Genomic DNA, 9483 nt, shown 5'->3' with positions numbered 1-9483 from the left:
TGCAAACAACCTTTATTGTACAATACTCTGAGCAGGGGATCTCCCTGTGGGAGAGAAATGCACTGCTTTTATATGCCCAGGAGACTCGTGTCGCTACCTGATTGGTGCGCCCTCCAGTAACTCATTAGCATGCCCCCAGAGCGGGCTATGACGTATGTGGCGCATGCGCTCTAAGTCTCTTGGTTGGGCAACAGCTGTTTGCTGAGTCCTTGGCGGGAAGCCGGCACCATGTTTGGGTGCAGCACAAACGGCTCTCTACATGTGCCAATGACAGACACGTGGTGTGCAATCAATCATATCACCCTTTGAACTTAAAGTAAGCTATGAGTCTGAATATTGTGTTATTTATATGGGTTCATATTTGAATAGAGGTCAGTGAGATGAGTCAGTGGACTGTAGATCACTCTTCTGCCTGAGACAAGCTATGTAGATGGAAGTACTAGTGGCCATTAATTGAAGTACTAGTGGCTGGAATTGCTTCTGTAAGACATCAATATCCATTAGATCAGGCTTCAAGCACTTAGGTAAGACACTTAGAGAATCGGGAATATTTTTTATCAGGAGTGAATAAATCATTTGGGCGAGGCATGGTCTCCATTACATAGCCTTCAGATAATTTGTTAAACAATTTAAGATCATCTATGTAGGGGCCCATTGATTGCATTTGGCTGGACCTTCCCACATCACTGTTTTAATCAAGATAGTGCACCACAGAGTTGTCCATGGGTCAATCTGATGGAGGCGATTTTTAAGGGGTATTCCCTGTCTGTTACCAGGAAACTCCAGTTAGTGTTAGATTGACAGAAAGCAACCAGCATACCCATATGTGAGGCAACCATAGCTCACTGGTTTCTCTGCAGGCCCATAGCCCAGGCAGCCAGTAATATGGTAAAACCAAGGAAAGACCAAGATTTAGAAGGTTGCTGTGATACTGACCTCCTGCTGGGCCAGGGCCTGAGTGTTGAGCCTAAGGCATATACTGTACACAGGGGCATTCCCATAGGCTGTTGTGAAAACAGAAAGGACCTATGGGTCATCTTCATACTTTTGCCCATTTCTAAATCAGTACCAGGGCAATCATGACACTGCTTCACAATGCAGGGGCAGTACTCAGGAAGAAACCTTGTACATTGCTCATAATGCAGGACTAGTACCCAGGAGAATGACATATTGTTGACCTCAAACCAGGCACAGAATATGAGTTTCAGCCCATAGCATGTGTGATAACCAGGGACCAAACTAAAGTTTAACATGAGGTCAAATATCAAGTGGAGTTTTAGATTTCCCTCCCCATACACAATCAGTTCTCCAGTACCCAAAGAGCTATCTTGCATACAGCTCAACTCGAAGCCCAGTGACCAGGGGCTAATCATTTGCTGTCTTTAAGCAAGGCACAGATCTGAGACCCCCAACAACATGCTGACCTCACATCATTCTCAAGAACTCGGGAGTTTTCTTCAATGCTGCTACTACAGCTTTCAGGGAACAGTAAACAGTAGTCTACAGAAGCAGACCATAGGACAGACCCAACTCCTAGGGGCTGAGTAAAATCCAAACACACAGCTTGCTTCGTTTCTAAAGGGTGAATGCATACTAGACCTCAGGGCTAATCAACTCCATAGTGGTCTGCTCACATACTTTCCTGTTCTGCCCCTGGGGTGCAGGCTATACACTGTCACCGGGACAAGACAAGTAGCCTACAGGATCAACTAATGACCAGTTTATAATCTCAGTGGCCAAGAGGCCATGAAAATAGCAATGCCTGAGAGTACATGGCCCAGAGGACACAGCCCATTTTCATTATCAGTTAGACACATACTGTTCCTCAAGGTGGGAGCAGTGCCCAGGAATGGGATAGCAGACAGACACCAGGACAAGCCAGAACCCACATAGGCCACAGAAATGGCATCTTCCAGGAAGTTACAATAGCCGGTGACCAACACATTGTACCTTCCTGGTGGAAAAACATACAGGGCTCATCCCCTAACTAGCCTCAGGAAAGGTGCAAGGCTGAAACTTGGGGAGTTCACTATCTGCTGGTTACCATTCAATTTATTGCTGCTTTAGTTCCAGCACATGTCTGCCAAGTCAGGTTTAGTATCCTGGGTACCAAATACAGGATGACTTTAGTGAAGGCCTTGTGTCAAAGGGACCACATGAATGGTGACATATGGCAGCAGTAGTATCCAGGGATTCCAAGCTACTTCCCTTTAGGGGAGGTTCAGTTCCCAATAGCTATTGTCGTGCTCAGCAAGAACAGAGGCCCTCAAGAGAATATAAAATATCTCAACAAAATGGAATAAGACACCCATTTTGCTTCAGAAAGTGTCCAATGAGCACAATGGAGGAAGTGTTATTTTATTGAAGTGAAGTTGGAGATTATTATTATACCGTGCATCTGCTCACCTCTCTGCTGCTTCTTTCAAACTTTCTGCCCAGACCTTATATGCTGCAGGTTCAGCTGCTTGTCTATCCCTTGGAATGACTTCTACAATATTCCTGAATAAACATACTTCACCCAAAACCCTCATAACATTGTCCTCTCAGGAGTGAACATAGTATCTCACTGCCCTCCCCGGTACCTGCTTGACAAGCAGAGTGCATAGCGGTGCTGAGTGACAGTGCTGTCCCTTGATTAGATCATTCTGGAGGATATTCACAACAGGGAACCTGCCTCTTGGTTCCATATGGAGACACTGGAAGAAAATGCCTTGGCATCGAAGTCTTGGCTCCTGGGAACATCTTCAAGCCATTAACTCTTTAATAACAGATATGTTAAGCAAAACAAAACAAAAACAAGAAAACACAGAACAAGGTCCCAGTGAATGTTGGTGAAGGAGTCGATGCCTGTGATTAAGAAAAGGTTTGGAATCCATGAATTGTCTGATCTAGACACCCACATATCTAAGAAGAGAAATTTTAACATTGGGCCTAAAAATACAAGAGGTACACACCTATTATCACAACACCAGGATTGAGAAAAGGAAGGCAAGTTAAGGACTCATGGACAAGCTGGGAGAAGAATCTGGAATGGGAATTGTCTTCTATTCAAATTAGTTCAGGGTGGGTAGCATACTGTAGGACATTCTGCATTTTTCAGTTCTAAGAATTTTTCAGTTGGTTGGGCACTGGAGGTGGGATGGATGGACACATGCGATAGAGCCTCCTTATAGTCTTTTGTTGTTCTTGTGATTGACATGTGATTGACCCCATGTGCTCCCAGGTTTCATCACACTGCCTGGGCTTATGTGTCTTACTGAGCTGTCTTCTTAGGGAAACTGTTGCTGCAGCATCTGATGTGTTGCCATTACATGGTCAAACTCTTTCTACTATAAACTGTCCTTTATCTCTCTGCGTATTCCCCATGACACACACGAGGACCATTGAGGTGGGGTCTGGGCGGCTGGCATTGGTCTCACTACAGAAACTGGGGAAACTTCACTGTCATGCTTCAGCCATTGAATGTTCCCAGTGTCCTGTACTATTGGCTCTTGTCAGGGGTTCGGAATTCACAATTTAGCAATCATGTCACAAAGTTCTGGTGACGGCTTGAATTTTATAAAGTACTTTTCTGTCAAGGTGTTCTGCTTTAGTTCTTCAGAGTTATTTCCCTGAAAAGAGAGGCATCCTCTTGACAGAGTAAAACACAACCCAAATTCCAGACATCAAAGACATGACCTTTATACCTTATACTTCAGAGTTCTGGACACAGTAAAGAAGGGGCTCACAGAAAGCCGCCAGTTCCAGGCTCTTGATCATCTTTTTGCCTGGTCTGAAATAGTCAATTTTTAAATTTCCTTTGGAATCCCCTAAAATATTTTCGGGCTTTAAATACCTGTGAGCAAATGTATCTCATTTCTGGTAACAGTGCTGGAGGAAATATACCATATGTTTAAATAGCCTATGGGATTCTTCCTCCAGTAGGTTGCCAGGCTCCATAATTCAGCCCAATAACTTCCAACCCACACCAAGTTCTAGAATTATATAATTATCTTTTCTCAATAATGTACAATAATATTGGGGTGGCCTAGAGTATTTCTAATTTCAATTTTGATTTAATGAGGATGTTCTCTATTTGGTAAGAATTTTTACTGACACCATGGTCTAGGTGAGGAGATGACTTGCCAATTTTATTTTCCCCGTGTCACTGGCCATTTAAAGCATCTTCATCAAAGGGTTGGACCTTAGGTCCTGACACGGGCCTTTTATAACCCCATTCTTTAGGGTCTTCCAGATACACCTTTAAGGGGTCCTAGTTACACTCTGACACCAAACACAAAGATATCACTGGGGCATATATGGGGAGGACAGGCTTGACTCTCTTTTATATTTGGACCCTTAACCTGTGCCTTTATGCTGGAAAATAGAGGTGACCTATTTTGTGAGGTCCTGTTGTCCTTTGACTCAGCAAAGGTCAGGTCATGGATGTGCCCCATGAGGTCTTAATGAGGTGAGGTTTGTGGAAGCGATGCGTTGATCTTTTCCCTGGGCATGTTTGTACTCTTGCACTAGGCTGCCTGCACTGAGGCCTGCTCTGAGTGCTCCTTGCTTTTTCAATTGTTAGAGCCAGGTTAGGTTTATACATATCCATTGATGGTTGGTGGGATAGATTTCCAGTAATGAATCCTCTGAAGACACTCTGGTACAGCTTTCACCCGACTTGTCACTCTCCTCTGTCTCCCCCAACCTGCTGCAGCTGAAAGAGCTTCCTTGACAAGCTGTGAGGGGAGTTGGGAGGGGGGTAGATTCTGCAAATGGGACTTGTCTCCTTGTTCAAGCAGTTGAGGGTGGCCAGCACGCTTTACAACATTCTACTCTTTTTAACCATTCTAGATATTTTCATTGGTTGTTAAAAATGAAGGAGGAAAGGGCACACAAACCAGATCCCTCCTTACAACCTTTTGTTTAATGGTTGGCACTATATGATTCAAGCTTTAATACAACTGCCCGGGCTTAGGACTTTTTCATGCAAATTCACTTTCATCTTTAATAAATAGTAAAAATATACACACACCAAAGAATGTTTTAGAATAAATTTCAAGCCATGCCTGGTAGAGCACACTTTCAATCCCAGAGCTCTGGAGGTAGAGGCTGAGACGGGAGGATCTGAGTTAAGGCCAGCCTGCTTTACAGTGAGTGAACTTGGGCTGTGGATAGAGACCCCGCCTCAACGCCAAACGATACACAGATTAAATAAATTCCGAGTTTGTAAGTTTGATCTCTTTACGTACTTTATGTTCCATTTGAGGTTACATAAAATTTCTTGCATGAAAAAGAGATTGTAAGTGGGAAAAAAAAGTAAGCTTGATTTTATAGCCTCTAGTTTCAAGTTTGAATGTGAGGAACCAATTTAGGAAGGAGAAACCTGCCATTTCATAACGCTCTTCAAGTTACCAGTTAAAACAGGCTGAATAAGAGGGCGTGTCACCCTCTTGGGACTTTTGTTGCCAGGTAAGGTACTTATAATTTACTTTAAAATCAAGTATATTTGGGTTTAGGCTACACAATATGACTTTTAGATAACTAAAAGCAGAGGTGTGGTTTGGATCACCTTTTTAATTACCATCTTTTTTTTAAAGGGCCGGGAAACATTTACCTTTGCAATTGTCTCATGAGTTGATTCAAAGTTTCATAAAGTATCTGTTCTACTTCTAAAGCAAACAGGAAGCATGTGTTTAAAAAGGCTTCATCTAGGCTTCAGTTTTCTATTTATACAACTCATCTATGCCTCACTAAATACTCCACACAGGAATTCAATTTATCACAAAAGTGTTGAAGGCTGAGAATGCCAACTCAACACTGAAGCCAGCTTAGAGCTCTCATGCAGCAAGAGAGATAAAAGAACTCAGAGTACACTCATTACAAGTCTTTAAGTTGTAACTTGAGCTCAGTCCCTTTCTCTCCCTACAGCTTCCTCTTCCTCACTGAGAGTGCAGAGTAATCCCAATCTTCTTGTTTAGCTAAGGAGCTTGTGAGAGGCTTCTCAGGAGGGATGTCTTATCTTACAGGGACATGACACGAGATGTTTGTCTACCTTGTTCTCCACATGGTCTCGATCCTGCTTCTGTTTATCTTCCTTGACTCTTCTTCGTTTTCTCCCCTTCTCTTCCCCCTGAGTCTGCTTCTCTCCTTTCTTCCTCTTTTTCTGTTTTCTGTCCTTGTGTTGGTCATGGTCACTTCTGTCTTCGAAGAGGCTGGAGTCATGCCCGGAGCTGCCCGTGGAGAGCTCAGTGACTTTGCTCCCTCCACTTTGAGGACCAGTTTCAGGGGCTTCTTTATGTACTCCTCATAGAACTGTCCGACCGACTTGTGCTTCTTGCCCATGTCCAACCCGGCCCCAGAGTCACCCCCGCGCCAGGTCCAGGTAGGCGAGCTGAGGGTGGGAGCGGGGCCTGTGAGACCCTGGGCCACCAGGTAGGGGACAGCATGCGCCAGGCTGAGTGAGGTTTGGTACTGCCTGAGCTTAGAATTTTTATTTATGTGTCTTCACAAGGTGACTGTTGCCTCAGCGTCAAATATGTTGCCATCACATGGTCAAAATTTTTCCTCCCATAAACTTTCCTTCATCTCTACTTGCTTATATCCCATGGCAACTATGATGACTATTACAGTGGAGTCTGTGTGGCTGGCTCTTTCCCCTCTTACAGAACCAGTCATGCCTTAGCCATTGAAAGCTCACAATGCCAAGTACTGTTGGGCTTTGTCGGGGCTTTCAATTCACAAAATATAAATTCTGTCCCATAGGATTTGGGAACAGCTTAAATTTTACATAGTAATATCCTGCTAAGGAAGAAAAGCAGGCAGGCAGCAAGGTGTGGTGGAGGGGGGAGAAGTAGGGAGGGGTGGGTTCTGATGTTAAGCTCCTGTTCCTCAAATGGTTCTTGATCTATTATTAGATAAAGCCATGGGCCAATTGCTGGACAGGAGATACAAGCTGGATTCTGTGTCCCTGGAGGAAAAGTCAGACAAAGGGAAGGAGAGGAGAGTTTCTTCCATGCTTTTGAGGGAGAAGAAGTAAGCAGCCATGTGAGGTCTCTGTAGGAGCTGGGCCCATGTCCACTACTATAAGCAGGAGGTCAGGATGTTTGGCAGGGCCCAGGTGGGAATAGCCACTGAAGTTTAGAGCAGGTGTGGGAACAGAGAAAAGTATTTCAAGGGCATACCTTTTTATGTAGAAGATATCAGCACCCAGCTTTTGAGTCCTAAGATAAGTAGAAAAGGAGCAAACCGTGTGTGTGTGTGTGTGTGTGTGTGTGTGTGCGTGTGTCTTCTGTCCAAGAATTCAAGGGAAGCAGGGAGAGGACTGATAGTGCAAACATTTCCTGGAGTTAAAGGTGGTAAACTTTAAAACTAAACATAACAGAAAGGAAGGAAGGAAGGAAGGAAGGAAGGAAGGAAAGAAGAAATGATGGAGAGAAGGAAGGAAGGAGAAGGAAAGAAGGAAGGATGGAGAGAAGGAAGGAGATAAGGAAGGAAGGAAGGAAAGAAGAAAGGAAGAAAGGAAGGAAGGAAAAGGAAAGAAGAAAAGAAGGAAGGAAGAAAGGAGAGAAGGAAGGAAAGAGAAGGAAAGAAGCAAGAATGAAGAGAAGGAAGGAGAGAAGGAAGGAAGGAAAAATACAGATCAGAACTGAGCCAGGTGACAAATCCCTGTATTCCCAGTATTTAAGAAGCAGAAGCCAGTAGATTATGAACTCCACCCTTACACCCCATGTACACACACACACACACACACACACACACACACACACACACACACACACACACGGTCTTATCTTTTGTGAGAACTTGTATAAATCTAATAGGCATTATGGTAACTGATCCAAGCCCAGCACAGGAAGAAACTGTAATGGGGAAGATAAAGAATACAGACGCACAGGACCAGTTTGGGACATCTCTTGTACCACATTGACTACAACTAATAACACAGACATTGTGTGTTGGGACATCTCTTGTACCACATTGACTACAACTAATAACACAGACATTGTGTGTTGGGACATCTCTTGTACCACATTGACTACAACTAATAACACAGACATTGTGTGTTGGGACATCTCTTGTACCACATTGACTACAACTAATAACACAGACATTGTGTGTTGGGACATCTCTTGTACCACATTGACTACAACTAATAACACAGACATTGTGTGTTGGGACATCTCTTGTACCACATTGACTACAACTAATAACACAGACATTGTGTGTTGGCCTGATTTACCCATTCCGCATGTTTATCTGTTTCAAGACATTGTTTTGCAAAACTCATACAATTGTATTTGTTGAAAAATTAAAATTTGTGAGCACAATAAAAATGTATTAAATAGAGTTCTGCTTAGCTTTCTGTCAGCTTCACAACAAACTAGGCCAGCCTCTAGGCAAGCCTGAAGGGAAGTTTCTTAATTATTAAAGGTTGATTTGGAAGGACCAACCCTGGGCTGTTGGTCCTGTTTTCTATTAGAATAGAGGCCGAGCAGGGGAGGCCAGTCAGCAAGCAATACTCTTCCATGGCCTCTGCAGCAGTTTTTGCCCCAGGTTCCTGCCCTGCTTGAATTCCTGTCCTGAATTTCTCCAGTGATTGCCTACCATGGGAAAAAGTAAGCCAAAAAAAGCCTTTCCTTTCCATTTTGTTTGTTTGTTTTTAGGTATGTTGTTTCATAATGGCAGCAAAAACCACAACTAAGACAAACATGATTATAATACCCCTTAGAAACTTTCATGAGTTCTACCAAAAGGACATCTTAAGAATCACAGTTGTGTACACTGCATAATGTTTAATGAAGTTAAACATCATTTAGTCACAGGCTCTGCTATATAGACAGGGATGGCTTCCAATTGGGAGTCCTCCTATTTCAGCCTCCGAGGGCTGGGATCACAGGCATGTGCCACCATGCCCAGCTCGTATTTCAAACTCTGAAAGGAAACACGTGTATCTAAGGACAATAGTATTGACCGCACCACTTGGAGAATACGATATATTCATAATTGTAAAGATGCCTTTGAAAAATCTTTTTCAAGCAGTAAACTATCTTGCTCCCCCCCACTCTGCTTTAGGATTGCATATGACATCATCATTCTTACCACCACTGTGCATTGTGACAGGCCAGGAAGCACAGGTAGCTCCTCTACCTTCCTAATGTTTTCAAATTTGGATCATTAGTATATAGTCACTATTCATTTGCTGTAAAGAAATGTCATGGTCAAGACAACTATTATACTGGATGTATAATAGGACCTGGAGATGTACCTGAGAGCTTTACACCCTGGTCTGAAAGCTGAAAAGGAGACATTGGAGCCCTGGTTATTGAACCTGAAATAAGATCGGCTCAAGGACAGTGCCCTGAGCCCTGAGGACAGCATCCCCATAGCCTTCCTGTTACTGATCTTCCTGTGCACTTTAATCTCCTGGGTGTTAGTGTCTTCCCTACGCATTGCCACAAAATCCATCCAAGCAGCAGCTGGCTGCTCTTTTCTGCCCAGCCT

This window comes from Micromys minutus (genome assembly GCF_963924665.1).
Source record: "Micromys minutus genome assembly, chromosome: 11".
In the NCBI taxonomy this organism is placed as follows: Eukaryota; Metazoa; Chordata; class Mammalia; order Rodentia; family Muridae; genus Micromys; species Micromys minutus.
Note: the sequence above shows the minus strand (reverse complement) of the source record.